Here is a 27,906-nt window from a genome sequence, read left to right as displayed (position 1 = left end):
ATTTTAACAACACTTTTGAGAAGCACAACAAAAAAGGAAGTAAGAGTCATCTATTTTCTTAATGTATGTTCATTATATTTATTCTGAGTGATTCATAAACTTTAACACTAATCAAAATCACTTTTGATACTTTACGTTTGTAATGTAACCATTTTTAGATAAAATGTCATGTGACTTTGCAGTCCCTTATGTTACTATTTTGGCTGCCCTTCTATTTGGCATAACCTAAAAAAAATCCTGCATAACTTCACTCAGATGAGTAGCACATTTAAATCTAATTAAGGAAGATAACAAATCAGTTTTTTTATCCACAATAAGGATACCACAACTGGCAGGTATAATTCATTCATCAATTCACTGGAGTGTCTGAGTGTCTGTCTTCTGCACAGCTGGCGGTGTTAGTCTGAAAGGCTTTTAAATATCCCTTTTGTTATACATTAGTGGAGAGGAAAATAGGAAAATCAAAGGATTGTCTTTTCTTTTTTTTAAAGGCACTGGTGCTACAGTTTTACAGATCTGTTTTGCTGATCTAGGACAAATTCCTAATGCAAATTAATTCACCTCTACCTAGTCCAACAACTGACACCAGGTTTAATTTAGATGGTATTCTTATTATACCTTGGGGCCACCATAATTTAGATTTGAAAAAAAGGCATCTAAAAATGTTCAGGCTTTCACAATTAGGGAATTTCCTGGGGATATTTGGTGGAGAGTTCTGAAGGTGATAGTTTGTACTTTCTTAGGGAAATTTTGGCACTGTGGTCTAGACCAGTGTTTCTCAAAATTTAGTGTGAATCAGAATCACCTAAAGTGGTTGTTAAAACAATCACTGGACCTCAACTTCAGAATTTCTGATTCAGATGGTGAGCTGTAAAGAATTTGAATCTGAATTTCTAACTAGTTCCCAAAAGGTACTGCCAGCTTTGGAACTACATTGTGAGAAGCGCTGGTCTACAATATACCCCACCCCTCTTAAAGGTCCCCCTATACTGTTGGCTGATCTGGAAAAGTTAAGGAATAGAGTTATGAAGTTAAAGAGAATAGAAAGGAACAGAGATGCTGTGAGTTGATTGGTCAGGCCACACACAGAAATGGAGGAAACTATGAGATCTAAAGACCTCTTTCCGTGCTACTGGGATTTATCTCTGCTTAGCTCCATAAAAGAAAGCAAAATTGACATTTATATGATGGCAAACTGCAAGGCACCCGCTGCCAGCATGAGCAGTTCTGACTACCCACTGTTATTTTTAAATGTTTTAGACACCCTGGGAGCAAGTGCAAAAAAACAGACTCATGATCTAAACAATATGAGGAAAAAGATTCCAGATAGTCCCCATCACACAAAGACATTCCTTTCCATTGAAGCAGGTTAGAAGTCACAGTGTAGTGGAGCAGCAATTACTTTAGGGGGGAAAAAAAAGACATAAAAGGCTTTTTTGTGAATATTTTCAGCCCTAAATATTCTCACCACTACTAACCGATGCAGTTGAAATGTGGATTATTTCATTTGGGAACATTTCTTACTCATCAAGGAAAGTAAGAAACAGTGTGTACTGCATGAGGGTGTTAGAAAAAGGTATCTCTGTTCGGAACATGTAAACAATTTCTCCCCAGCCCGCAAACCTTCAGCAACCAACGGCAATGGTCTTAGTGCTCAAGGTAAGGTGCACATGTGAGAATTTGGGTTGTATTTTCTGGGTACTATAAGTCCTGAAGAAGAACTCTGATTTATAGTCAACCAGTTTCAACAAGTGACCCTTGGCAGAAAGGGCCTGCTTTTTCAGCTGGCGCTGTTGTTGCAGTTCAGAGGCATAGCTCATCTGTCTCTATTTCAGGCGTCTGGCAAATGGAGAACTGTTTCAGCATTCTCCATCCCACTAAACGCTTACAGATGACTTCCATATTCTGGAGCATCTGCTGGTTATCTCATTTCTTTCATTTTGGGTCATTTTCCCAGTTGTGTTTTGAAAAGTCTCCCTAGCTTTTATTTTGTAAGCAAACTATTGTTGCTGTCATCATTTTTGGGAGGAATCAACAGATGTGTCTGGAGTTAACCCAGGAGACAGGCCAAACCTGTGGATAATCTGAAAAGAGAAATGGTGAGGTTTTTATACAGGAGACAAACAACAAAAAAAGTTAAAAGCCCAGCTGAATCACAATTGTAAAATATGTTCAGGAAATGATTCATGGACTGAAAGTAAACAGTCATCAATAATTTCAGGATCTTTCTTTGAAAGTTCCTATAAACAACACAGTATTCAGAGACATTCTATGCCATGTAGTTGCTATGTATGATGCACATATGTAATATAAATGTTGCTCATAACTTCTTATTATAAATGAGTACACCCATTCTTACCCTCACTGATGCTTTTCTGGGTCTAATGCTTTGCTCTATACCTTGTAAAATATCAAAACAGTCAAATATCTGGGTTCTTCCCAAGGGACTTTTTTCTTCATTTCCATAAAAGACAGACACATATAACTCATATTTATTCCAGCTTTTTCATTTGCTTTTTAGAGTACATGAATGATGTTCTGCATATATTAAAGCTTTTCTTGCTTCCAGTTAATCAGATATACGGAGCACTTACACATGAATTTGAATATTAATGTATTTATTTAAAAGCACAGTGACTAGTGCCATTAAATTTGTGATCTTGAATTGATTAATGCCCAATGAAAATTTCTTTGATGCAAACTGCTAATTGGACAACAAGGATGGGTGTTCTAATTGCAATCATTTCCTTCAAAAAACAGAAATCACAATGGGCATGTGATTAGCTATTAGTCTTATTTTCTTAAATTTTTAAGATATTGAAATACAGAAAAGATGAAAGAACAACATAAAAAACACCCATCATAACATACAATATTAAAACCCCAGCATTAGTTACATTTGTCCCATCCTTCAGAACACAGTATATATTCAAATTTAGCTGATGTCTCCTATCACCCTCTCTGCCATTCTGTTCCTTGTTCTTTCCCAATGATAATCGCTGTCCTGAAGTGAATGGACTTGACTTCCAGTCCATTTCTTATAGTTTACATGCATGTGCTTCATATTTATCCATAGCAACATTGCTTACCAGCAGTGAAAAATAACAATAAAACACTTTAAAAAAACTGGATATACAAAATACCTTGTAACTGCTCTTTTATAAAGAATTAAGTACACATTTTTATAAGTAAGTCATTTGAAACCATCAATCTTTATAAGCCACAGAACTATGTTCTGAATATCCATGTATCTCCAAAATTCATATGTTGAGATCCTAGCTCCCAATGTGATAGTAGTGGGAGGTGCGACCTCTAGGAGGTTATTAGCTCAAGAGGGTGGAGCTCTTTTGAATGGGATTAATGCTCCTGAAAGATCCCTGCCCCCTCAGCCATGTAAAGGTATAATGAGAAGTCTGGACCCAGATGAAAGATTTCACACCACCATTCTGAATTCACCCTGATCTTGGATCTGTCATTTCTAGAACTGTGCAAAATCAGTTTCTGTTCTTTACAAGCCACCCATTCTGTGATATTTTGTTGTACAGCAGCCTGAATGGACTAAGATACACAGGTTTTCTGTGCAACCTTTACTAGAACATATGCCAGTTATGATCTGTCTTAACCTTCTTGTGACTGCCCACTGGATGCAAAGATTAATTTGAAAGGTTCATTTGTTGCTTAGACACATAACAGGACAAAGGGGGAAGGCCAAACACTCTTATGAGAGTTGTCAGGGAAACAAAAACATCATGTTCTTTCTTTGTGAAAATTAGGCAAAATGGATTTATTTCAGCAGCAGTTTAAGAAAACACTTTTGTCATCTTTGGAAGGAGGGTTGATTCATCACATTGACACTGTCTCCTGCACAGAGAAATATTGATCTCTGTCCTTTGCTTTTGGACAGAAATTGCCATCAATGCAACCCTTGATGGCAATCTCTTTGTATGATACTGAAATTAAAAAAAAAATGGAAAAACTAAAATGAGACCAGTGTCCTTGCCATGATTCAGAGAATTGTTGAGAATTGTTGTTGCTGCCAGAGCTATCTATAGATTTCAACTGGTCTAACAAAGTAATGCCCCACATTTCTGATTGCTCTGTCTTACTCACTACTATTAATTCCTGAGTATTTTCAAGGAATTGACCTTTTTGCTATATATAACTCAGTTTCAGTTTAGCTAGTAGAACTCCTCATACAAATGTTGCGTTATCTGAGATTTCTGTGATTATAACGTCTTAGCCAGTGGACTTCTGGCCTTCTATGATCTCATTTGGTAGTGATTCTGCCTTATTATTAAGTATGAGTTTGCCTTAATGCAAAAATATTGAAAGGTCTTAGTAATAGATTAGGAATAAAGACCAAACACCTCCTGAGGGTCAATACTACAGACAATGCTATCCAACAGCAAACTTATTTATATAATGATCTACTCTGTTATCTTTTTAAAAACCAAGATGAAAAAGAAAACATCTTTATAAGTTCTTCTATGAATAAAGATTATAGCCAAAGGACTTCTTTTGACTACTAATGTTGATTACCTGCAAGGCATACTACCTTAAATTTTATCTATAGTTGTTTATATAATCCTATATTATGCTTTAACACCCCAAACAACAAGAAAATACCTGTCAACAGATTCTAGGAGCACAATTTAAATTAAAAAATGACTTCATGGAAGACTGATGACAATTTTAGTTCTTTAATCTATGTGTACATCCCAAATATATATTTTAGTTTATCAATGAGACTTAACCAGTTTCATGTGTTTGAATGTAAGACAAAAACTTCAAAAATAGTAGTGAAGGGGATGTGAATATGAGGGATATTTTGTATAAATCCAGTGATGAAGAAACTAAACTATTATTCATTTATATGATTCTTTTTCTCCAACTGTGCTGAATCCAACTCTCCAGGCAAGTTTAAAAAATACTACATGAAGGTGTGATGCTACAGAGAAAATATTTTTATAAGGTTGTAAACTTTGGTCTCAGACATTTTTGGATCGCTCATGATTGAGAATTTCAATACACCACATATTTGTCCTGAGGCTTTATTTATGTTAAGACTCCCTATGCTTGGCTCAATGAAGGATCACTTTGTCTCTGATTTGTATTCTCATCAGAGCTGTGTTGCACAGTAAATCTAATGCTCAAAAGCACCTGGAAGTTGAACTTCTTGAAAAACATTTACATAGAGGCACTTTTGGTTTTTTTTAAATTTTATATTGTTTTATTTATTTTTTAATGGAAAATGGAGTGAGAACTCTAAATTCCAAAACTATAGTTCTGATGGAATATGCTGCGAGACTTTGCCTCCGAGTGTTTTAATAGTTGGGATGATCTGATTATACTACAAAAATTTCCACTCTTCTTGGTGATACCTGGAATTTCAGTTTGCTTTCAAATGCATCAACTAGAATGTAACAATTTATATCATTACTTTTATTCCAAATATGACAATAACTTTCCTTAGATGTTCTCACTAGATATGAGCTTGGGTAACTGGAAGAGTATGGAGATAGAAAACTCAAAGTCAGTCATGTCACATACTTCATAGTTTTACTTAGTCTTAGGTTTGGGCTCATGGATTGAGTGGAAATGATGTGTAGCTCTTCTGTCTTCCTCTGAATTATTGTATTTATCACATTGTATTCAATTTTGGTAATAGTTGTTTTAAGGTAGTTCTCTTATCTCCTATAGAAATTCTCAGAAGCAACCTCAGTTTCAACATAGTATTTTGCTGTCTCTCCATAACCTTTTTTGTAAGCAAGCCATTTAGCATGGGAATGGGGTTACCTTAAAACTAAGTATGGGGCCTCCCTGGTGGCGCAGTGGTTGAGCGCTGGGTTGCGAAGCTGCCCGCAGCCTCTGCAGCGCCGGTTCGATCCCCGGCTGCTCCCCGGCTACTGGAGGAGGGTCCCACATGGCGCGCAGACCTCTCCTGCCGCCCGCTGCTCCCCTCAGCAGTGTACTTCAGTCCTTCTGCCTGCTCTGCTCCCCACTCTGGCTCTGGTGAATTCTCTCACCCTCCCGCGCTTCTGACTGTACCCAGTGCTTGCACGTATAAATAAATAAATAAATAAATAAATAAATAAATAAATAAATAAATATTAAAAAAAAAAAAAACTAAGTATGTAGTAGTATCAACTGAACTTGAAAAAAAAAAAAGCTCTAGTTTACCATTCTAAAGCAGTGAAATCAGAATTGGCAATAGTACTTAAAAAAAAACAAACAAACACTAAATGCAGTTGGATATGAAAATTCATTGCTTGACATTTGTATGGTTATGACACTTATAAATTTTAATTACTATTCTACCTTACATATAAGAAGAGTAAATTCTACATACCACGCTAGTCTATAGTGACTGTACCACGATTGAAATATAACCTTAAGAATATGTAATAGAGCTCATTTTATTTTGTATTTGTCTGAGTCTCTGAGTCTCAGTAAATATTTGAGACAAAGGAAGTATAATGCAGGTCATATTAGCCCATTTGCAAAAGAATTTATGTCAGATAAGAAACAACAAATGTTTGAATGAATGAATAGGAATGAAAAAGAGGATATCTTCACTTTGAACAATCTTTTGCGGAGACCTCTTGGACAATATTAACAAATGTCAGTTGTATTTCCACTGTTTGTGTATATATTTATTTCTCTCTATAAAGTCTTCATCATTAGGTTAAAATTTAAGTCTTTTTAAAAAATTATAGCATTTTATTTATCAGTATACTCAGAATATTGTCAACTGCCTGATTAAAAGAAATAAATTTGATTTGCTCATATTTAAGAAATTAATTTTCTGATCCACATTTCTTTTTATCTGCAATAACACTCCTTTCCTTCCCTGAACCTAAAGACCCAATGAACAAATCCCTCCATTACCCTGACTTGGGTAATAATCTCTTTCCTTACTATTAAAAGCCCGCCAGTAAGCCTAGAAGAAATGTAGATGTTGTTTTCAGCATAATTCTTGCTCAATAATTCAAATATTACCAATTCAAATTCTCTACTGAACTCCATTTTTCTATTTCACATAGGTAGTAAAACCTTTGAGAGGAAGTTGGGTTTACTTTGCTCTGATAGCACCCAGAATTGGGATCCAAATGACTGTACAATGAAAAGTGAATGTAACATCTTGTACTTAAAGAGCTCCACTCTTTGAGGAACTCAAAGAGCTTTAAAATGTGATTTTGTTAATCTTCACAATATCCCTTCTAGGAACCAACATGTCATTTTAATGTAAGAAAATCCAGGTGCAGTGTAGAAAATGCCAACCTGTCTTATTGGAGGGAATTTTTTTTTAAAGATTTGAAAGTTCTTTTAAAATATATTTGTTTATATATTTCAGACTTTTGGTTTTTCAGTGCTGCATCTGGTGCTTGGTAAGCTTGAAATGATCCAGATGGTATTTCCACACCCCAAAATACTTGCTTTTCTTTTAACTGAGACTTTATATCTATATTCTTTTTATTTTCTTAAAATTATTGTATGCAGACGGTTTGACTATAGGTGAAACATTACCAAATTTGGGGGCTTTTTAATAATAATTTTCAGCTGCTTTAACAAAAAAGTAACTTTCCAATATCCAAAGACAGTATACGTAAGTAATTATTATAAATGAAAATTACCATGGATAAATTTTCTGCACCATTTTTTTGGTCAATCATTCTATTTGTCTCTTTGCCTTCAGTTTAATCATACTCCCATCCATTGTTAACATCACTATATGGCTCCTTTTTTCAAAATACTGGACTACCTCAGGTGATTCTTCTTGCTAGAAGCATCAGTAACCATCAAGGTCCTCACACTGACCTGGCTTCTGGTAGTCATCCTGACACTCACAAACCTAGACCCAAATGCAACATTTACCTCAGATACAGTCACTGTTAGCTCATCATATCAAATTTTTCCATATATTCACATAAACTCATCTCTCCACCTGCAGTGGAAAGCCTTCTTTTCTTTATCTAGCTAAATTCTACTCAGCTTTCAAAAATTCAAATTAAAAAATCACTTATACTAAACAGCCCTTCTGCCCACCTGTGACTATGTAGGTGCTTCTTTTCTCCAATCTCTTCCTTTTGTGGAGTTGGTGAAGCTGCCCTCTGTCTGCCTGTGCCTATGTAGGAGCTCCCTGCTGCAAACTCTCTCCCTCCGCCTGTGACCTGTGACCATGCTCGTGCTTCACTTCACAGACCTCCTTCAGCAGAGGCAGCTCCACTCCCAAGGCTGTCCGATGTGAACATGCAGGCTTCTCTCTTAGCAAACCTCCCCTTTCGGAACAACCCTTTCTGCCCACTTGTGTCTATGCAAGTGTCCTTTATTCTTCTCTCCCCTTTATAATAAGCTTGCGCTTTTGGATATAAAGAAAAAAATTCACCCATACTATATTAAAATATATAGTAGTTGTTGGTTTATTTTTTTTAACGATGTCTTTTTTTTTTTTTTAGATTTATTTATTTATGCATACAAGAACTGGGATACAGGCCAGAGGTGTGGGGGGTGAGAGGATTCACCAGAGACAGAGTGGGGGACAGAACAGGCAGACTGCCTGAAGTACATTGCTGAGGAGAGCAGCAGGCAAGTCAGGAGAGGTCTGCTATATCATGTGGGTAGCTCCCTGGCTGGCTGGGGGATCAAACTCGTGCTACAGTGGCTGTGAATAGCTTCACAGGTTGTGTCTTAACCCCTTGAGCCTCCAGGGAGGCCCCTACAATGCCTTCTCGAGGAAAGAAGCAAGTATTATTTATGTTTGCATCTCAATATCTAACTTAGTAACTGACATATAGTTTAGATGCTAAAAATGGGTCAATTGAATGCATTCATTTCTTCTTAAAACATTTACGTTTAGATAAGTTTCCAAGAAATTATTACTAATGTTAGCCATCTATCTTTCATACTAATAAAATCAATACTTAAATAACTAGAGAAGGTAACCTTAGCCATTCTCTTCATGTCAGTGAAATTTTCATATGACAAACACTGATGTTAACTAAGCATATAGAAGTGTTGACCCTTCACCACATTATAGACCTTACCCATTAAATGCAATTTATATTCATTAAGATAAACCACAATTTAGCCTCCTTTTAATCAGAAGATAATGCCTCAGACCTCAATTATTCACTTTATTCAATGTAGACTGACCAGTAAAATCTTAGGTTTTTTTCTACAAATTTTCCTTCAGCCCACCTCTGTGTGAAGGGACAGGTCTACTCTCCAAATAGAAATCTGTAATATTTTTAAAAGAATGTCATCTTTTTCCTCCAGTTTGTATGATGTCAAATGATGTTCATTTGCCTTTAATTGGCAACTTGAAACATCTTATGAAACATTTAAGACCAAGAAATAATGCTTATGAAGTGCTCTTGAAAGATGTGAAGCCATCCTAATCTTAGTCTAGATGCTTCCTGGGAATCCAGCCATGCCATTGGGATGCAAGTGCACTGTTCTGCCCCCTTGTAGATTGTTATTTGTGCTTTGGCACGATGCCTTCCGTTTGCAAGAAGAGGTATTATAGGAAACTGTAGTATGGAACCTGCTGGTTTTTTTTCATTGCTAAAGGATCTTTTGAGAACATTATGCATTATATTATGAGCGGATTTCAAATTCGACTCCTTGTGAGGAACATTGGAGGCCTTGCTAAAGCAGAGTCCTGTGTTCCCCTTCAAATCTATTAAATTAGAAGACGTGGGAAGCCTCCTTGAGAGGAGTGGTTTTAAAGCTTTTTATTTTGAACTAATTTTAGGTTCATATACTAATTTCAAAGATAGTATAAGATATTCCATGTTCTAGTCACTCAGCTTCACTCAATGATAGCGTCTTAACATTAAAATCCAATACAATGATCCAAAATAAAAAATTCACAGTGGTATAATACGATGAAGTGCAGGCCTTAATTTGTAATTCAGCTGCTTCTCACAAAAATTTTTTGTTTATTATTTTATGAAATGCTATCACCTCTTTGATTCATGTAACCACCACCACAATCAGGATACTATAACTGTTCATCAATCTCAAAATATTCCCCATATTAGCTCTTGTGCCCATACTTTATCCTAATCCTAATCCTTGGTGACTATGAATCTGTTCTGTTTCTAGAGTTTTGTAAATACACAAACATATAGTACATAATCTATGTAAATACAAAGCTATGTAAATACAAACATATAGTACATAATCTTTTGAGACTGTTTTTTCCATTTAACCCTTGAGATCCATCCCAGTTGCTGTGTCTATCACACTGTTCTCCTTTTATTGCTGTATAGCATTCCATTGTTAATCTAGTCACCTACTAACATATATTGGGTTATTTCCAGTTCTATGTTATTAAAAATAAAGCAGCTGTGAATTTTTATATACAAGATTTTTTGTGAACAAAATTTTCATTTCTCTAAGGTACATGCAATCCATTATTCCAATTTTGCTGTTAGCCCCAATACAGTACTATCCTTATAGAATCTGTCAACATTCCCTGTTTGAACAATAATTTATTTATGTTATGAACAATAATTTAGTTAATAAATACCTCTTATGTCCAGATCTTCACTTGCACAGATGTCCCTTTTCCTGTTTAAATCTGAAGTTGTTATGGTCAACATTTGTTGTACTGTTATTATCCAGAAACTTCTTTTCCTCATGGTCCTGTGCTTTATAAAAAGATTCTTTTTTTTTTAAAGATTTATTTATTATGCATACAAGAGCTGGGGTATGGGCCAGAGATGCGGGGGGTGAGAGGATTCACCAGAGACAGAGTGGGGAACAGAACAGGCAGATGACTGAAATGCACTGCTGAGGGGAGCAGCAGGAGAGGCAGGAGAGGTCTGTTGCACCATGTGGGTTGCTCCCTGGCTGGCCAGGGATCCAACTTATGCTGTAGAGGCGGCAAACTGCTTCATAGTGCTGTGCTTAATTAACCCCTTGCGCCACCAGGGAGGCCCAATAAAAGGATTCTGAATTGTAAAATGTATAGGTATTTTACATGCTAAAAAATACCTTCATTCTATTATCCCAGTTTGTAGATTGATCTGATGGTTAAGTTCCAACTGGAAAATAATTTTCATTATAAAATTTGAATATATACTTTTTAATTTTCTTTTTTTAATTTAAATTTTATTTTTATATTCCCCATACAATTACAACCCCCTTATTTTGACCCCAAACCCTCCTTTCCCCGCCCCCCACATCCCCCAAGAGTGTCTCTGGTTCATATTTTTTTGTTGATTTTGAGATTTTCTTTCTTATAGTGATTCTTTTTCCTGGTCCCTTATTTAAGTTTTCTAGATTCCTGCTATAAGTGAGACCATCCAGTATTTTTCCATTTTCTTTCTGGCTTATTTCGCTGAGCATGAACCCATCCAGCGCCATCCATGTTGCTGCAAATTGCATGTGTTTATCTTTTTTGAATGCTGAGTAATATTCCATGGTGTATATGTGCCACATCTTCTTGATCCAGTCATCTATTTTTGGGCATTTGGGTTGTTTCCAAAGCTTAGCTATTGTAAGCAGTGCTGCTATAAACATAGGGGTGCAGGTGCTCTTTGGAATTGATGTTTCTGTGTCCTTTGGGTTAATACCTAGGAGTGGAATTGCTGGATCATATGGAAGCTCTATGTTTCGTAGGTCAAGAAATCTCCACACAGCTCTCCATAGTGGTTGGACCAGTTTGCACTCCCACCAGCAGTGCAGGAGAGTTCCTTTTTCTCCACACCCTCGCCAACATTTGTTGTTGCTAGTTTTCTTAATATGTGCCATTCTCACTGGTATAAGATGGTATCTCATGGTAGTTTTGATTTGCATTTCCCTGATTACAAGTGATGTTGAACATTTTTTCATATGCCTGTTGGCCATTTGCATTTTCTCTTCAGAGAAGTTTCTTTCTAGCTCTTCTGCCCATTTTTGGACTGGATTATTTTCTTTGTTTTTGTTGAGTTTCATCAGCTCTTTGTAGATTTTTGTTATCAGTCCTTTATCATTAGTGTTGTGTGCAAAAATGTTCTCCCAGTCGGTGGGGTTTCTCTTTGTTTTTGTTACTGTCTCTTTTGCTGTGCAGAAGCTCTTTAATTTGATGTAGTCCCAGCTGTTTATCTTTGCCTTCACTATCACTGTTTTGGGTGATGTGTCTGTGAAGATGTCTTTGATGTGAATATCACGTAGTGTTTCGCCTATATTTCCTTCTATGTATTTTATGGTTTCAGGTGTTATGTCTAGTTCTTTAATCCATTTTGAGTTGGTTTTTGTGTAGGGTGTGATGTAGTAGCAAGCTTCATTCTTTTGCATGTAGCAACCCAGTTTTCCCAGCACCATTTATTGAACAAACTTTCTTTGCTCCAATGCATATTCTTTGCTCCTTTGTCAAAGATTAGTTGACCATAAATCTGTGGGTTTATTTCTGGATTTTCTATTCGATTCCATTGGTCTGTATGTCTGTTCTTGTGCCAATACCATGCAGTTTTGATGATTATGGCTTTGTAGACAGTTTGAAGTCTGGGAGTGTGATGCCTCCATTCCCTTCTTTTTTTTTCAGGAGAGCTTTGGCTATTCCGGGTTTTTGGTGATTCCATATGAATTTCATCAATAATTGTTCTATTTCTTTGAAGAATGACATTGAAATTTTTATTGGAATAGCACTGAATCTGTATATTGCTTTTGGTAGGATGGCCATTTTAATAATGTTTATTCTTCCAATCCATGAGCAGGGAATGTCTTTCCATTTCTTTGTGTCTTCTTCTATTTCTTTTAACAGTGTTTTATAGTTTTCTTTGTATAGGTCCTTTACCTCTTTTGTTAGATTTATTCCCAAGTATTGGATTTTTTTTGTTTCGATAATAAAAGGGATGTTTTTTTTGATTTCTTCTTCTTCAGATTTATTGTTTGTATATAGGAAGGCTTCTGATTTTTGCATGTTGAATTTGTATCCTGCCACTTTACTGAACTGATTGATGAGTTGAATTAGATTTTCTGTGGAGTTTTTGGGGTTCTCTATGTATATTATCATATCATCTGCAAATAGTGATAATTTGACTTCTTCTTTTCCTATTTGGATTCCTTGTATGTCTTTCTCTTGTCTTATTGCTCTGGCTAGGACTTCCAGTATCATATTGAAAAGCAGTGGTGAGAGTGGACATCCTTATCTTGTTCCATATCTTAATGGGAATGCTTTCAGCTTTTCACATTGGCAATGATACTGGTTGTTGGCTTGTCATATATGGCCTTTATGATGTTGAGTTATGTTCCTTGTATCCCAAGAATTTCAAGGACTTTTGTCATGAATGGGTGTTGCACTTTGTCGAAAGCTTTCTCGACATCTATTGATATTATCATATGGTTTTTATATTTCTTTTTGTTGATGTGTTGGATAACGTTGATTGATTTTCGGATGTTGAACCATCCTTGTGTTCCTGGAATGAATCCTACTTGGTCGTGGTGAATTATCTTATGGATACATTGTTGGATTCTGATAGCTAAAATTTTATTGAGGATTTTTGCATCAGTGTTCATTAGGGAGATTGGCCTGTAGTTTTCTTTTTTTGTGTTGTCCTTGTTCGGTTTTGGTATTAGTGTAATGTTGGCTTCATAGAACATGTTTGGTATTATCCCTTCCTTCTCAATTTTTTGGAAGAGTTTGTGAAGGATAGGCACTAATTCGTTTCTGAACGTTTGGTAGAATTCATTTGTAAATCCATCAGGTCCTGGGCTTTTGTTTTTGGGGAGGTTTTTGATTACCATTTCAATTTTGCTGCTTGTAATTGGTCTGTTTAGGTGTACTATTTCTTCTTTATCTAGCTTTGGGTGATTGTAGAGTTGTAGGAATTTGTCCATCTCCTCTAGATTGTTGAACTTGTTTCCATATAATTGTTCATAGTAGTTTCTGATTATTCCTTTGATTTCTGCTGTGTCCGTTGTGATTTCTCCTCTTTCATTTATGATCCTGTTTATTTGTGCTTTCTCCCTTTTTTCCTTTGTGAGCCTGGGGTTTGTCTATTTTATTTTGAATATATTATTTTTTTTTTTTTTTTAATAGAGGCATGCTTTATTTATTTGTTTGCTGGTTTGTTTGTTTTGTTTATACATGCACTGGGTACAGTCAGAAGCGCGGGAGGGTGAGAGAATTCACCAGAGCCAGTGCGGGGAGCAGAGCAGGCAGAAGGACCGAAGTACACTGCTGAGGGGAGCAGCGGGCGGCAGGAGAAGTCTGCACGCCATGTGGGACCCTCCTCCGGTGGCCGGGGAGCAGCCGGGGATCGAACCAGCGCCGCAGAGGCCGCGGGCAGCTTCGTAACCCAGTGCTCAACCGCTGCGCCACCGGGGAGGCCCTGAATATATTATTTTAATGTCTTTTAGGTTTCAGTTTTACAGTTCAAGTTTAGTGCCATCTAATTTAAAATCCTTAAGAAGTTTTCTTATATGCTGTAATATTACATTGTGTAAAATTTCTTTCCTTTCATTTGGTTTGTTTTCTCTTTCAGTAAGTATCATAGGTTGTATCATGAACTTCCTAAAGTGTTCCTCTTATTTGCTTAACCTTTCTTCCCTTATTTTCCTCTTCTGAGTTCTTACTTGACTTCCTTGAAAGTTTCCTGCCTTGTTAGACATTTGTCTTTTAATTTTAGATAGGCTGTACAAAACATGGTCATGTCTCTGACTTTTAATTTTTTAATAGTATCATTTTAAATTTTTTTCAATTGTGTGATTTTCATTAAAATAACATTGACTTGCAACACTGTATATGATTCAGACGCATGGGTTCCCAAATCCTTAGATCCCTGTTATTACCCCACATTCACCACTGAGCACCAATCATCCTCTACCACAATCACTAGGTCCCTTCCCCTTTTCTTCCCCATACTCTCTCTTCCTTTCCTGGTAGCCGCAGATCTGTATTCACATTTCTAGTGTTTGTTTTAAAATGTATTCCACACTGTTTCTGATAGGGATTGGACCATTTCTACTTTTTGACCAACAGGGTTGCTTTTGCTGCACAGTCTTGTCAACACATTCAATGTGAGGTGGTATTTCATTGGATTTTGATTTGCATTTTCCTTTGATAATAAGTGGTGATTAGTATTTTTCATGTGTCTGTTAAACATGTAAATGTCTTTGAAGAAATGCCTCTTTATCTCTTCAACCCCATTTTTCCATTGGATTGCTTTTCTGTCAAGTTGTATGAGAACTTTGTAGATCTTGGATATTAGTCCTTTGTTATTTGTATGATGTGCAAATGTTTTTCCCCATTTGGTAGAGTGTCTTTTTTTAAATGATAATTATTTTCCTCTACAGAAATATTGTAGTTTGATGTAGTCCTATTTGATTATTTTTGCTATTATTTCCCCTCCTATTGAAGTCAGTCACTGAGACCAAAGTCACAAGGTATTTTGCCTGTTTTCTTCTACATATTTTATAGTTTCATGCCTTACATCTAATTCTTTAATCCATTTTAAATTAGTTCTGTGCATTTTGTGAGATAGTGGTGTAGTTTCATTCTTTTGCATGTGGCTGTCCAGTTTTTGCAACACCATTTGCTGAAGACTCCCCTTTTCATTGTATATTCTTGGCCCCTTTGGTGTAGATGAACTGTCCATATAAGTGTGGGTTTATTTCTGGATTTTTAATTCTATTCCATTAGTCTGTGTGTCTATATTCAGTCTAATACCACACTATTTTGATTATTATAGTTTTATAGTATAGTTTAAAGTCAGGGTGAGTAATAGCTCCAGTCTTCTTTTTTGTCAGGATTGTTTTGGCTATTTGTGACTTTTGAGATTCCATAAAAATTTTAGTTATATTTCACATTTGACTTTTTTAATGGATATAATATTTTGTCTTATCTCAGGTTATTAATTATATGGTTCTGAAATTTTTTTTATTTCCTACAATGTTTTGGTATCTTTGATTATTTTCTTAGTTTTGTGTTTTTCTTATTCTGTCTTCTATATGTGTCTTGGGTACATCTCTGACAATCAAATCTTCTTGTTCGTATTTAAGTGTGAGGAAACTAATAGCAAGCCTTGAAAATGTGGATGGTGCTAATCAAAAGTGTATATCTCTATAGTGAAAATCAGCTTTTCTTCACTGAGCTTTCCTGAAATTCCTTTATTTATGTTTTTGTTGTTTTTAATCTGTTCATTTTTCCACTGAGTAACACCAGTAGTCTCTTGCATTAGCATAGTGTCTGACTTTAATTTTAGTTCTGGTGGCAAAGACAGAAACAAAGCAAGAGGTTTTTTGTTCCATTATATCTCAAGCACACCTTCCTCCCTCCCCCCACCTTTTGAGGGACTTTGGGGAGATGGATGATGGTGGTGAGTCCATTGGAGACAGAATAAAAAAGCAGATATTCAATATTTTTTTTTACAGTTTTTAATGCCTGTTTTTAGCCTTGACTCTTACCTAGTTTCAGTTTATTATGCCTCTGGGTTTTGCACCTTCTATGGTTTTAAACAGCTTATACTCAGTGGTATTTGTGAAGCTTCTTTTGTTTGCTGTCAATTTTCTGATCATCCTCTGTCTTCCAAAAATCTCTTGTCCAGTATGTTTTCCATTTTTTTGTCCACTATCTTTTTTAAAATTTATTTTCTGTTATTTTAATATGGGGGGTGGTGGTGAAACAAAACTAATACCTGTAATCAATTTGCCATGTTAAATATGATATATAGCTATTTCATTGATGCTTCAAGCTATATAATTATACTTACCTCTTGGATCTGTTTCCAGGAAGACTAGAAGATCATTTTCCATCCATCTCAAAATGTTTTGTTTGCATAACCCCATGTGTCCTCAAAACAATAAGCCAGCAAGTAAGATAAAGCCAGGCTCCTAATTTTTTACAGTTTGCTGTCTTTCCTGTTTTATGTCCATATTCCTATACTATATGTGCTTCTCCCTTTTTCACTTTTCATTTATTTTCTTCTGCAATATTACATGTTTCTGTTAGAAAATATCTCATACCAAATTGGAAAAAGATAAATGGGTAAACAGTGGAAAATAACTAAATGAAGGCAGCTAGATAAATTGTTGGTACTGGTTGAAAGTGTTGAATTAACACAGAAACTAATGTATTCTTACCTTCCATCTTGTGTCAGTTAATGAAAGGTTTTCTTCTTCTTTTCCTCTTTTTAACAACTTCCATTCATAATTCTTATGAAGTCAGTGGGTTTACTGTTGTGATTAGAATTGAGAAAAGAGGTACAATACACATGGGTTTTACTTCTCTATACTTTGTGATCATAAAGAAATTCATTTATCCAAAGTAATCTAATTCATTTATATGGAAAATGATAGTTAATTATACTTTAGTGAAAATTTAAACATTCATTAGCTACTATTATTTATTCTAGTCATACATCTGATGAATAAGTACTGTGCATGGTCAAAAGTTTTTCCTTCTAAAGATTTTGTTATTATAGTGTGTTTTAGAATACCAGTGCATATCTGAAATTAAGCTTATATATAAGATCTCCTCCCTAATTCAAATCCCTTCAAAAAAGAAATATAGGGCCTTCCCTGGTGGCACAGGTGGTTGAGCGCAGTGCTGTGAAGCTGTCTGCAGCCTCTGCAGCACGGGTTCAATCCTGGCCAGACAGCGAGATACTCACATGGTGCAGCAGACCTCTCCTGTCTCACCCACTGCTCCCCTTAGCAGTATATTTCAGTCAGTCTGCCTGTTCAGCTCCCTGCTCTGTCTCTGGTGAATCCTCTCACCTCCCACACATCTATCCTGTTCCCCAGTTCTTGTATGCATGAATAAATAAAAATCTTTTTAAAAAAGAAATATAAAATTGTTTTATACCAGTCTCCGGCTAAAACTTTCCAATGACTTTTTAGGTTATCTGGAATAAAATTCATGGTCCCAAATCTATCTAAAATACAAACTCTATATAAAAATCCTACTTTGACCACATCTGCCTCTATTTCTTTTGCATCTATGTGAAAGCCATGCTGGATTTCCCTTTCTTTTTCAAATTTTCCAGGTTTGTTTCTACTCTAGAGTTCATGGACCTGCTGCTTGCCCCTCTTTTGATTTCCTGTGTTTGCACCTGTCTAGTCATTTGTATTATAACTAAAAATGTCTCCTTCAGAAAGTCTATACTTGACCATGTATTTAATATAAACCCACTGTCTATCATCACTTTCCATTTTACAACCCAATTTTAATTCTTTGCAAAGTAGTTACTATTTTTATGTATTTGTTCTCCCCCCACCCCATATTTTTGTAGTTGGTTTGTGCAGTCATTAAAAGGCAAGGTTTTTGACTATCTAATTTACTGAGGATCTGCCACTGTTTGCAAAATGCCTGCTTTTTTTAGGCACCCAATAAATATAAACCATAAATTAAAGAAATAATGTAAATTTAAAATAGGGTAGTTGGTCAGCCAATTACTGGAGGAATTTGCTAATAGTGGAATCACTAAAACATTACTAGAATTATAACATTTGTATTTTTTTTTTAAGATTTATTTATTTATTTATATAAGCACTGGGTACAGTTAGAAGCGCGGGAGGGTGAGAGAATTCACCAGAGCCAGAGCGGGGAACAGAACGGGCAGAAGGACCGAAGTGCACTGCTGAGGGGAGCAGCGGGCAGCAGGAGAGGTCTGCACGCCATGTGGGACCCTCGCGGGTGGCCGGGGATGGAACCCGTGCTGCAGAGCCTGTGGGCAGCTTGGCAACCCAGCGCTCAACTGTTGCACTACCGGGGAGGCCCAACATTTGTATCTTTAAGATTATGAGTGAGGGGGCCTAAGAATTTGAAAATACAGGATGAAATAACAGTCAGTATGCTTTTTACAAGAGGTTGAACACATACCATTTTGACAATTTTCAAAGTGTTAACATCTTATTTTCATGGGCAGGTGAAGCCCAATGGATTTTGAATGATTGTAGATAATTTCATGTCTTCACATGTGATTTGGCACTTGCTTCATAGATTCAATCATATAAAAATAATTCAAGTATTACATGTTAAAAACTAGGACAGATTGGAGATAAAGTTGGTCGTATCTGTTTCATTAAGTTTAGAAAGATTTCCTAGAACTATTCACGTCCTGCAAAATTACACACAATCTTCACTAGTCATTGTGGAAAGATGAGGTAAAAGCTTATTTCACTAAGGTATTATTGAAAAAAACAAGAAAAGCTATTTTGGAATAAATGCTACTTAGGCTTCAGAGGTGATTTGGACAAAGGTGTTGGTTTTACTTAGAAATTGTAATTTATCATTTGGGAAAACATTTCTAGAGACTACTGATGGGTAAAATTTTTGCAAGATAAATAATTTATATCAGAAATATTAAAATGTGTTATTTAGTTATTAGGACTGTACTCATCTACTTAGTAATGTCTGTCTGTGTTTTATAGAATGTCACTGTTTAAAAGATAGAATGGCTAAGATTAATGAATCATTTCATTACGTGCTTCATCTCTTCTTTATTCTAGTCTCTCCAACACACATTCCCATATGAAGATTCTAGCTAAAAAAAATCGAAGTAAGACATTTGAAAATTGCTTCTATGAAGAAGGTAAGCTGTTAGAACAAAGAGAATAAATTTATTATTGAAATAAGCAGCTCCCAAATGTCAGAGTTTTAACTCAGTTTGGATTTATTGCTTGCCCATGAGACATAGTCTTTTGAATCTGGCATTTCTACTCAAAGTGGTAATACAGAGGCTCAGACTATTCCTCCATCTTGTGGTGCTTCTTGAATCCATGACTTTGTCTTAGAAATAGACAGAGAGTAGAATACAGTATGTGGGAAATATAAGCGTCCAGACATAGAAAGATGCACATTCTATGGACCAGAGCAGAGTCACATGTCCTCACTAACTTCCCAGTGTTGTAGAGCAACCCCGATACAAAACAGGGTGCCTGACTGTGGGTCCTCACCCGTGCGCTTAAAAGCACTTATCAATGCTCTACTGCAGGCACGCGCGAAAGGTTAATAAAGGTTTATTTACAAGGGAAGGGGAAATGAGGAAATGTACAGCTCAGGGAGAAAAGTGGGAAACAAAGTTTTAAATGCGTCCTACCTGATCCACTGATCAGGAATCCCAAAATGGCGCTCTGAGAGCTGGCCGCAAGCCAGGAGCTGTGTAGCCAGGAGGCGAGCGATAGCGAGCCCCTCAAGGCCCACGTGTTTGGTTTTTATATCCAACCTGGCTGCCCAACTCCACCCTCAGGTCCCAGCCACCCTCTCTTTGGTGGTGATGGGATTTGTCTTTCCCAATGTCCTGATGGCTTTAGTCTGGAGTGGGGGTGGAGTCCACAAAGCCTGTATGGGATTAGCTCAGGACATCCTTTTCCCCTAACACCAGGGGCAGGGAAATGTAGTGCTCAAAAGAAGTAGGCAAAGGAAATGGGTTTGGTAAGAAAATAGCAGAATCATGACATCACTCTAATAATAGTTAACACTATAGAAGTAAGCTATGCAGATCTCCAAAAGGACCTAATGTAGGGAGAAGGGTTGATTAATAATTCCAGCTGTTACATGGTTAAATCAACTATCATAGGCAGTGATTTGCTCATATTGCTGTGAATCAATGCCTGAGCTTGGTGGGGATATAAGAATCATATATAAGAAACTAAGTTATAACTATTTGATATAACTAATCAAATATAAGAAACTAAGTCTCTTGAATGTCTAATCTATTCTTGATGCTTATTTATTGGAGGTTCTGAATTGTCATAAATAGTTCTAAATTTGATTTGGAAAATTAGGCAGCAAAATAATTTTTTGATATTGGCTCACTCTTTAACTGATTTGTGAAAAGAATCTTGTCCTAAGTATAATTTAGCATGGATAATCCCTGGCACAAAATGGCAGCCTAATTGTTGGAGATTTCAGCAGTGATATCCTGTGACAACGTCCTGGTAGACAAGAATGAAGGACATTGCTGGTGCAATGACTCTGGTCTTGGAAAGATAGGTAGAGGTTAACTCCTTCAGGGATATTGGATTTGCTTGATTATTACTAAGTTGTATTAATATTTTACAAAGAGAAACTTAGGAAGTGAGGGTGATTAACTAACTGAAAGTTTAATGCTTTGGTGCTTACCAAAAGGCCCCTTTTTCACTCACATGAAGAGCAGACAGGGGTTATGCAAAATCAGCTTATGCTGCTTTAGTAAAATACCAAGACTAAGAGGTCAACAATAGAAATGTATTTCTCATAATTTTGAAGACTACAAGTACAAAATCAAGTTGCCAGCAAAGTTAGTGTCTGGTAAGAATTCTCTTCCTGGCTTGCAGATGGTTAGAATTCTCTTCCTGGCTTTCAGCCTTCTTGCTGTTTTCTTTACTTGGTACAAGTGAGAGACAGCCCTGGTGGGTTCCCTATTCCTGTAAGGACATGTCCTGTTGGATTAGGGCCCCATCTTTAGGATCTTCTGCACATATTATCCTTTCCATCTGCAGGAAGACGACATGGCTTTAATTACCTCAAAATATTTAGATGAGATACATATATGTTCTTTTCAAATTGAATGTCAATTTGACCAGACATATATTATCACAGAAGTCAGCAGCCTGTTTCTGTAAAGAGACAGATAGCAGACATTTTCAGATTTGCAAACTTTATAGGCTCAGTTGTAGTGCAGAAGTCACCATAGACAATCTGTTAACAAGTGGATATTGTTGTTTTCCAGTAAAATTTTATCTATTGAACAGGTGGTGGCCAGATTTGTTCTATGATTTGTGGTTAATTGACCACATATTTTACTGCATCACACTTCCCTCATAACATTGAGGACTTGTTTGTTCAACAAACGCTTATTAAGTATATACTATGTGCTAAGTTTTCTTCGTGCTCAGAACACATTGCTGGACAAGGGGGAAAAAGCCTTTTCCCTAATGAACAAATAAACAAAACATACATACCCCTCCAAAATGAGAGAGAGAGAGAGAAACACAGAAAAATAATGAAAGAAAGAAGGTAGAAAAAAAGGTGGAGTAAATAAGATAAAAAAATCAGATGTAAGACCGTTAACATTTGACAGAGTGATTAGCAAGTACTTTGTAGAGGTAGTAATGAGATGTATTCAATTATACAAAGATCTGGGGAAAATATTCTAGTAGTGAGGCTAAGTTCAATTTTTTTTGTGGTATGATTGAGAAAAGAGAGGCGTGCAGCATCTGAACAAATTTATTGGGGTGGGGAGACGTATTAAGATTTGAAGTATGAGAAGCAAGGGTGGAAATTATAAAGCACTAGGATTTCATTCTAAATGCAATGGTAGGCTACTGGAAATTTTTAAGTAGGGCAATTATATGATCATTTCTTTTGAAAATATCACTGTGGTCCTTTTTAGAGAGATTATGAGGTCTGGGAGGAGTGAGTATAAGGACACAATTTAAAAGGCTATTGCAGTAAATCAGAAAAAAATTTGATGGAACTCAGATAAGGGAGTTGGTGGAGCTGTTTGATAAAAGGCATATTGGAAGATAGAGCCAGTAACCTTACTGATAGGCTGCAATAAATGGAAAAAGGAAAGAACAGAATAAATCATGACTGCTTGGTTTGAATGGAGAAATTTGATGATACTTCATTTTTTTAATTTCTAAAACTGTGAGAAGACATTTATTGGAGAAAGTTTTTGCAAATATTTGATGATACTTCTTATTAAGAAAAGAAAGACTCGGGGAAACAGTCTTTTTCAGAGTCAGGAAGCATGCCTAATTTGGAAGTCAGGAAGTTTGTCCTAATTTGGGAGACAAAAAATATGAATAGTTAACAAAAGCAGAGGCATCTACACATTGGAAATTTCACATGAAGTAATGGAATATTTTGAGGTAATTAATTGATAAAAGTTGTGTGGCACATGGGACAAAAGCTTATAGAAAAGAGAAGAAAGCTCCAGAGTGAACACCGGTCATTCCCAACATGCATGGAAAAGTAAGTGTAGTGCGTAGAGGAAGAAAAGAAAATTTCAAGGAGTAAACAAGTGAAGGAAGAACATGGCTTCTTATCGGCTCTTTTGAATGAAATTACCTAGTAAGTCATAGCTATATATGCTACCTTCTGATGATATATTTTTTTCCCAGCTAGCAGAAGAAAAGGGGCTTGTCTAGCCAGTGAGACTGCATGCAGCTAGGGGAGGGAACAGAAAGTTTCTCACGTGAAATGTGGGATATTAAAACCTGAGGAGCCAGCAGAGCTGAAACCCGTGCCAGAAACTGGATTCTGAGAAGTCAGAAGGGGGCATCTGGGTGGTTACCAAAGAGAAGATGCCAGAATCAGATATCAAAGTTGGGTTATGAAGCCAGAAAGGCAGAAACTACAAAGACTAGAACAAGCACAAGCAAGTTGAGAATAGATGGGAGTTGTCTGGAACTTCTTTGCAGATCAGGATCTTTTCTTTTTTTTTTTTTTTTAAATACACCACCCCTGGTATAGTAGTGCTCGTCAGCTCGTCAGGCTCAGAGAAGTAACAGATTCCAGTTCCTTAGTCTAAACTCTCTTTTCTCCATTTGCAATGAACTAAGTCTTCTCGTGAATTGTTGAATAAAAAAATCCTTAAATGTTCTACTAAGTTCTTGGTGAAAAGTAGCAATTTGGGAAATAGAAAATAATCTCCCATAATCAGGATTAGCTTCAGAACACAGTGCTTAGAAGAGACCCATGCTTTTTTTTTTTTTTTTGGTCGAAGAACTGGGGTGTAGAGGGAGAGGGAAGAGGTGAAAGGATTCACCAGAGACAGTGTGGGGAGTAGAACAGGCGGATTTATCACTGCTAAGGGAAGCAGCAGTCAAGACAGGAGAGGTTGTCCTACAGGTGGGCTAGCTCCCTGGCAGGGGTCACATTCAGGCCATAGGGGTGATAGCGTGATAGTGCTGAGACTTAACCCCTTCTCCACCAGGGAGGCTCCCATGCTTGGTTTAACATTCTGCTGTTACCCTCTTTAAATTCTTAATAGTTTTTTTCAACAGTGGCCCCATGTTTTTAATTTGCAATGGGCTTTGCAGATGAGGTAGCCATTTCTTCCTATAATTGCTTTACAGATTACATATTTTGAATTATTTTCTGACTGTGGGATCACTGTGAATTAACCCACCACTTGGTTGGATTAATATATACAATCTGACCACTAGTTTATATCTAAAAATTAACAGATAGGAGATAGAAAAACCAAAGAATCCAAACAATGCCTTTCAGAATAGGTCTTAAACTGGGAGTCAGATTCATACTCAGCTGTGTGGATGGCAAAGGGAAGGAAATTCATTGCTGAACAATGTGGAGGAGACTAGGACACATAGGAGGGGGGAGGGATAAAGGGACACACTGGTGTGTTCTAGCACCAATGACAGCCAGTCATGAAGGAGAGGCGAGTTCTTGCTGAAATTGACTAATGATATTCTGGAAGCAAATATTGACGGCAAAACATTTTATTTTAGTCCTTTTGCTCTTATGCTAGTCCTTGGCCAGGTATTTCAATGGTTATATGGGCATCCCGTTGGGTAGATGGGAAATGCATGACAACCTCTTCTGTTCTTTGTTTTGCCTCTTGCAAAGCTTTTATTAGAGGATTTATGCAGACTGACCTAGAAATGATTTGAAAGTTGAAACATTTTTAAATAGTATTCTCATTTTTTGAACAAGGACTCAGTGTCTGCCTTTGACCAAGTTGTCGAGGCTGCAATGATAAGATTGTGTATCATATAATAGTACCTTTACCTTCATGTCTATAATGACAAGAAACTCCTGCTTCACCAGGAGGCAAGTATCTGTGACTGATACAAAGATCCTGAAGATTTAGACCCAGGGTGTAATTCCCCCAGTGTAGCGGGAGGACAACATCTATTCTTATGGTGGGATAAGTAGTTTCATCTACTGTCTTAGAGCAAAATAGAGTAAATCATGGTGAAGCAGACAGAAACGCCAAGGGTTGGGATGCTTCATTTGGCAGTAAATATCCACTAAATCTCTTTTCTTGCTGAGTATTCTGTGAATGATATGGGAAAATGAACACCTAAGTTGCTTACTGAGGCATTTAGTGGTGCTCATTCAGGAGCCACTGAATATTCTGAATGTTTAGAACTTTTATATTCAGAAATACTAGTTTTTTGTATACAAGCATGTGAACATTCAACTTAATCTCACTGGAAAAGAATTTCATTTCTAAGGTCCTCAACATACAAGTCCCAGTGCCTGACCTGAGCAGTGAGCACACTCACCCAAGGATTTGTGGGAGACAAAATCAAGTCATCATCAAAAAATATATATTATTTAAGTATTAAATGTGATCAGGGACCACATTGGATCCCATTTCTCTATGTGGAAATTGTGTGATATAATATGAAAATCTATTCAAACTACAAAAGAAGCATCCATGGGTATGGATGTCTTCTTGTTCTGGTGGTTTTACGAGTCTGAACTGTCCTAATCAATATTGTTGCTTCATGTAGCCCTGGGCTTCTTAGGGAGAAGGCTCAGGTGGTGGGGAGGACTTGGACCTTATAATCTTCTCACAGTTGTCTCATTGAGCTGTGATTTCTTATGCAGAAGTAGCAATGTGGGTTTGAAAAAACACTACAGGAATAGAGGACCTGGAGACCCCTTTCCAGTTATGTCTACACATTCTGAGATTTGTGTCTACAGAGGATCTTGGATCAGATTACAAAAAGCTTATGTCACCATTAGATTGGTCCAGTAGTTACTCCGCAAAGTAGGGGAAATTTCTAATACACCTTCTGGTTGGCAGCACATCTATGGTGGGGGCACTGGTCAAAGAAGAGGAGACTGGGGATGGCATCTCAGGGGCTGCCCACAGTGCTGACGAAAATGCTCAGGGGAAAAGTGTAGTTGGTGGGTCCTTCAGGTGATGATGTCCCTAATAAGAAAACACTATGGATGAAGGAAAACGAAGAAAACCACTTATGCACAGAAGTCATGGCCACTGAGTCTAGCTTCATGAGGACAGTCATATGGGGAACAGGTCCTTCTGATGGTAGTTTCTTCAGAAGAGGCCTGAGTTTATCATGGGAGACATTTTGAGAATTCACTGGGGGTCTTTAAACCTTAAAGTCTAAGATTCAGGACAAGGGCCTTTCAGATTACATTGAGCTTTATATCACAGGGAACTTCTTCTTTTTTTTTTTAATTTTGAATTTTGAAATGCATTTTTTTATTTTATTTTTTTTTATTTTTGAATTCCCCATACAATTGCAACCCCCTTATTTTGACCCCAAGCCCTCCTTTCCCCGCCTCCCATAGAGTGTCTCTGGTTCATAGTTGTTTGTTGATTTTGATTTTTACTTTCTTATAGTTATTCTTTTTCCTGGTCCCTTATTTAAGTTTTCTAGATTCCTGCTATGAGTGAGACCATCCGGTATTTTTCTTTTTCTTTCTGGCTTATTTTGCTGAGCATGATCCCTTCCAGCTCCATCCATGTTGCTGCAAATTGCATGTGTTTATCTTTTTTGAATGCTGAGTAATATTCCATGGTGTAAATGTACCACATCTTCTTGATCCAGTCATCTATTTTTGGGCATTTGGGTTGTTTCCAAAGCTTAGCTATTGTAAGCAGTGCTGCTATAAACATAGGGGTGCAAGTGCTCTTTGGAATTGATGTTTCTGTGTCCTTTGGGTAAATACCTAGGAGTGGAATTGCTGGATCATATGGAAGCTCTATGTTTAGTAGGTACAGAAATCTCCACACAGCTCTCCATAGTGGTTGGACCAGTTTGCACTCCCAACAGCAGTACAGGAGAGTTCCTTTTTCTCCACAACCTCGCCAACATTTGTTGTTGCTAGTTTTTTTAATATGTGCCAATCTCACTGGTGTAAGATGGTATCTCATTGTAGTTTTAATTTGCATTTAATTTGCAAGTGATGTTGAACATTTTTTCATATGCCTCACAGGGATCTTCTTTAGCTTACACGGTAGTGTTCATGCTGGACACCTGCACTTGAAGTGCTTGTCCTTCCATGCAAAGGGCTCAACAGCCCTATTGGCCAGTGAACCTTTCTGTGGTCTTAGATTTAAAAAAATGGTGTGGGAGACAGAGGCAATAAACACATATCCATGATGAGCTTTTTGACATTTTTCACTGAATGAGCCCAGAGTCCTTTTCTAAGTTGGGATTATCAGAGCCAAACCATTAAAATCTACTTATGAACTAAAAATGTCCTCTACACACCAAATTCACTCCCTAATAGCAGTGTTCTCCCAAGGATATCACACAATTTCAGCTCCATAAGAGGTCTCTCCATTTTTGTTGGTAGGGGGATTTGTCCACCATTCGCTTTCCATGCACAAGTGGATCTTTAAAATGTCTTTACCTGGAAATAAAAAAATTTTGGCCACAGTAGCTAGGAGAATGCTTAAGCTTTGTCTCATAAATAAGTTCAGATTCTTTGATACTATATGGAGTGCTTTAGGAGAGAGAGACAGAGAGAGAGAGAGAGAGAGAGAGAGAGAGAGAGAGAGAGAGAGAGGAATAGTTACTTTCACATTACAGCATTATAAGGGAGTCTCTCTAACATGAGTTCCAAGAATCTTATTTGAAATTTCATTTCATTACATTCAGCACACAGTGAAAAGCTTAAAAAAGGACTGGAGTGTGTAACCTGGGCCATGAGAGACATGAATACAATTTGTACTTCTTCATTTGTACCTATTTATTGAGATGGGTAAGTATAAATCTCTTCCAGCAGAGAGCCACTGTAAAAATATCCCAAATCCTGTGGTGATACAGTGGTGACTGCTTTCCTGGTGTGCCCACTATAATCCCAGGTTACTGTAGGGGTTTCTTCCACTTTATCTCTGAATGGAGGACTGCTTCAGCTGATGCTCAGACTTTCATTCCAGCCCCACTTCTACCCTGAAGATGGACAGGTCACCTTGAAGAGGAATCTCCTCCTGGTCCAGACATTTTATCCTGAAGAAGTGGTGTCTCTCTGGAATTGGA

General features: G+C 36.9%; 1 long non-coding RNA gene across 1 annotated transcript; it reads left to right on the top strand.

The window, feature by feature from the left end:
• Window positions 1-17: 17 nt before the first annotated feature.
• LOC129144733 (uncharacterized) lies at window positions 18-27,906 on the top strand. The gene is made up of 3 exons (XR_008549235.1): window positions 18-39; window positions 19,441-19,523; window positions 27,807-27,906. It is a non-coding gene; the product is annotated as an uncharacterized LOC129144733 (long non-coding RNA).

The sequence above is a fragment of the Talpa occidentalis genome, unplaced genomic scaffold, assembly GCF_014898055.3.
Source record: "Talpa occidentalis isolate TD23 unplaced genomic scaffold, MPIMG_talOcc4v2.1 talOcc4.6, whole genome shotgun sequence".
NCBI classification, from domain to species: domain Eukaryota; kingdom Metazoa; phylum Chordata; class Mammalia; order Eulipotyphla; family Talpidae; genus Talpa; species Talpa occidentalis.
Note: the sequence above shows the minus strand (reverse complement) of the source record. Positions and strands in the feature narration are given on the sequence as shown.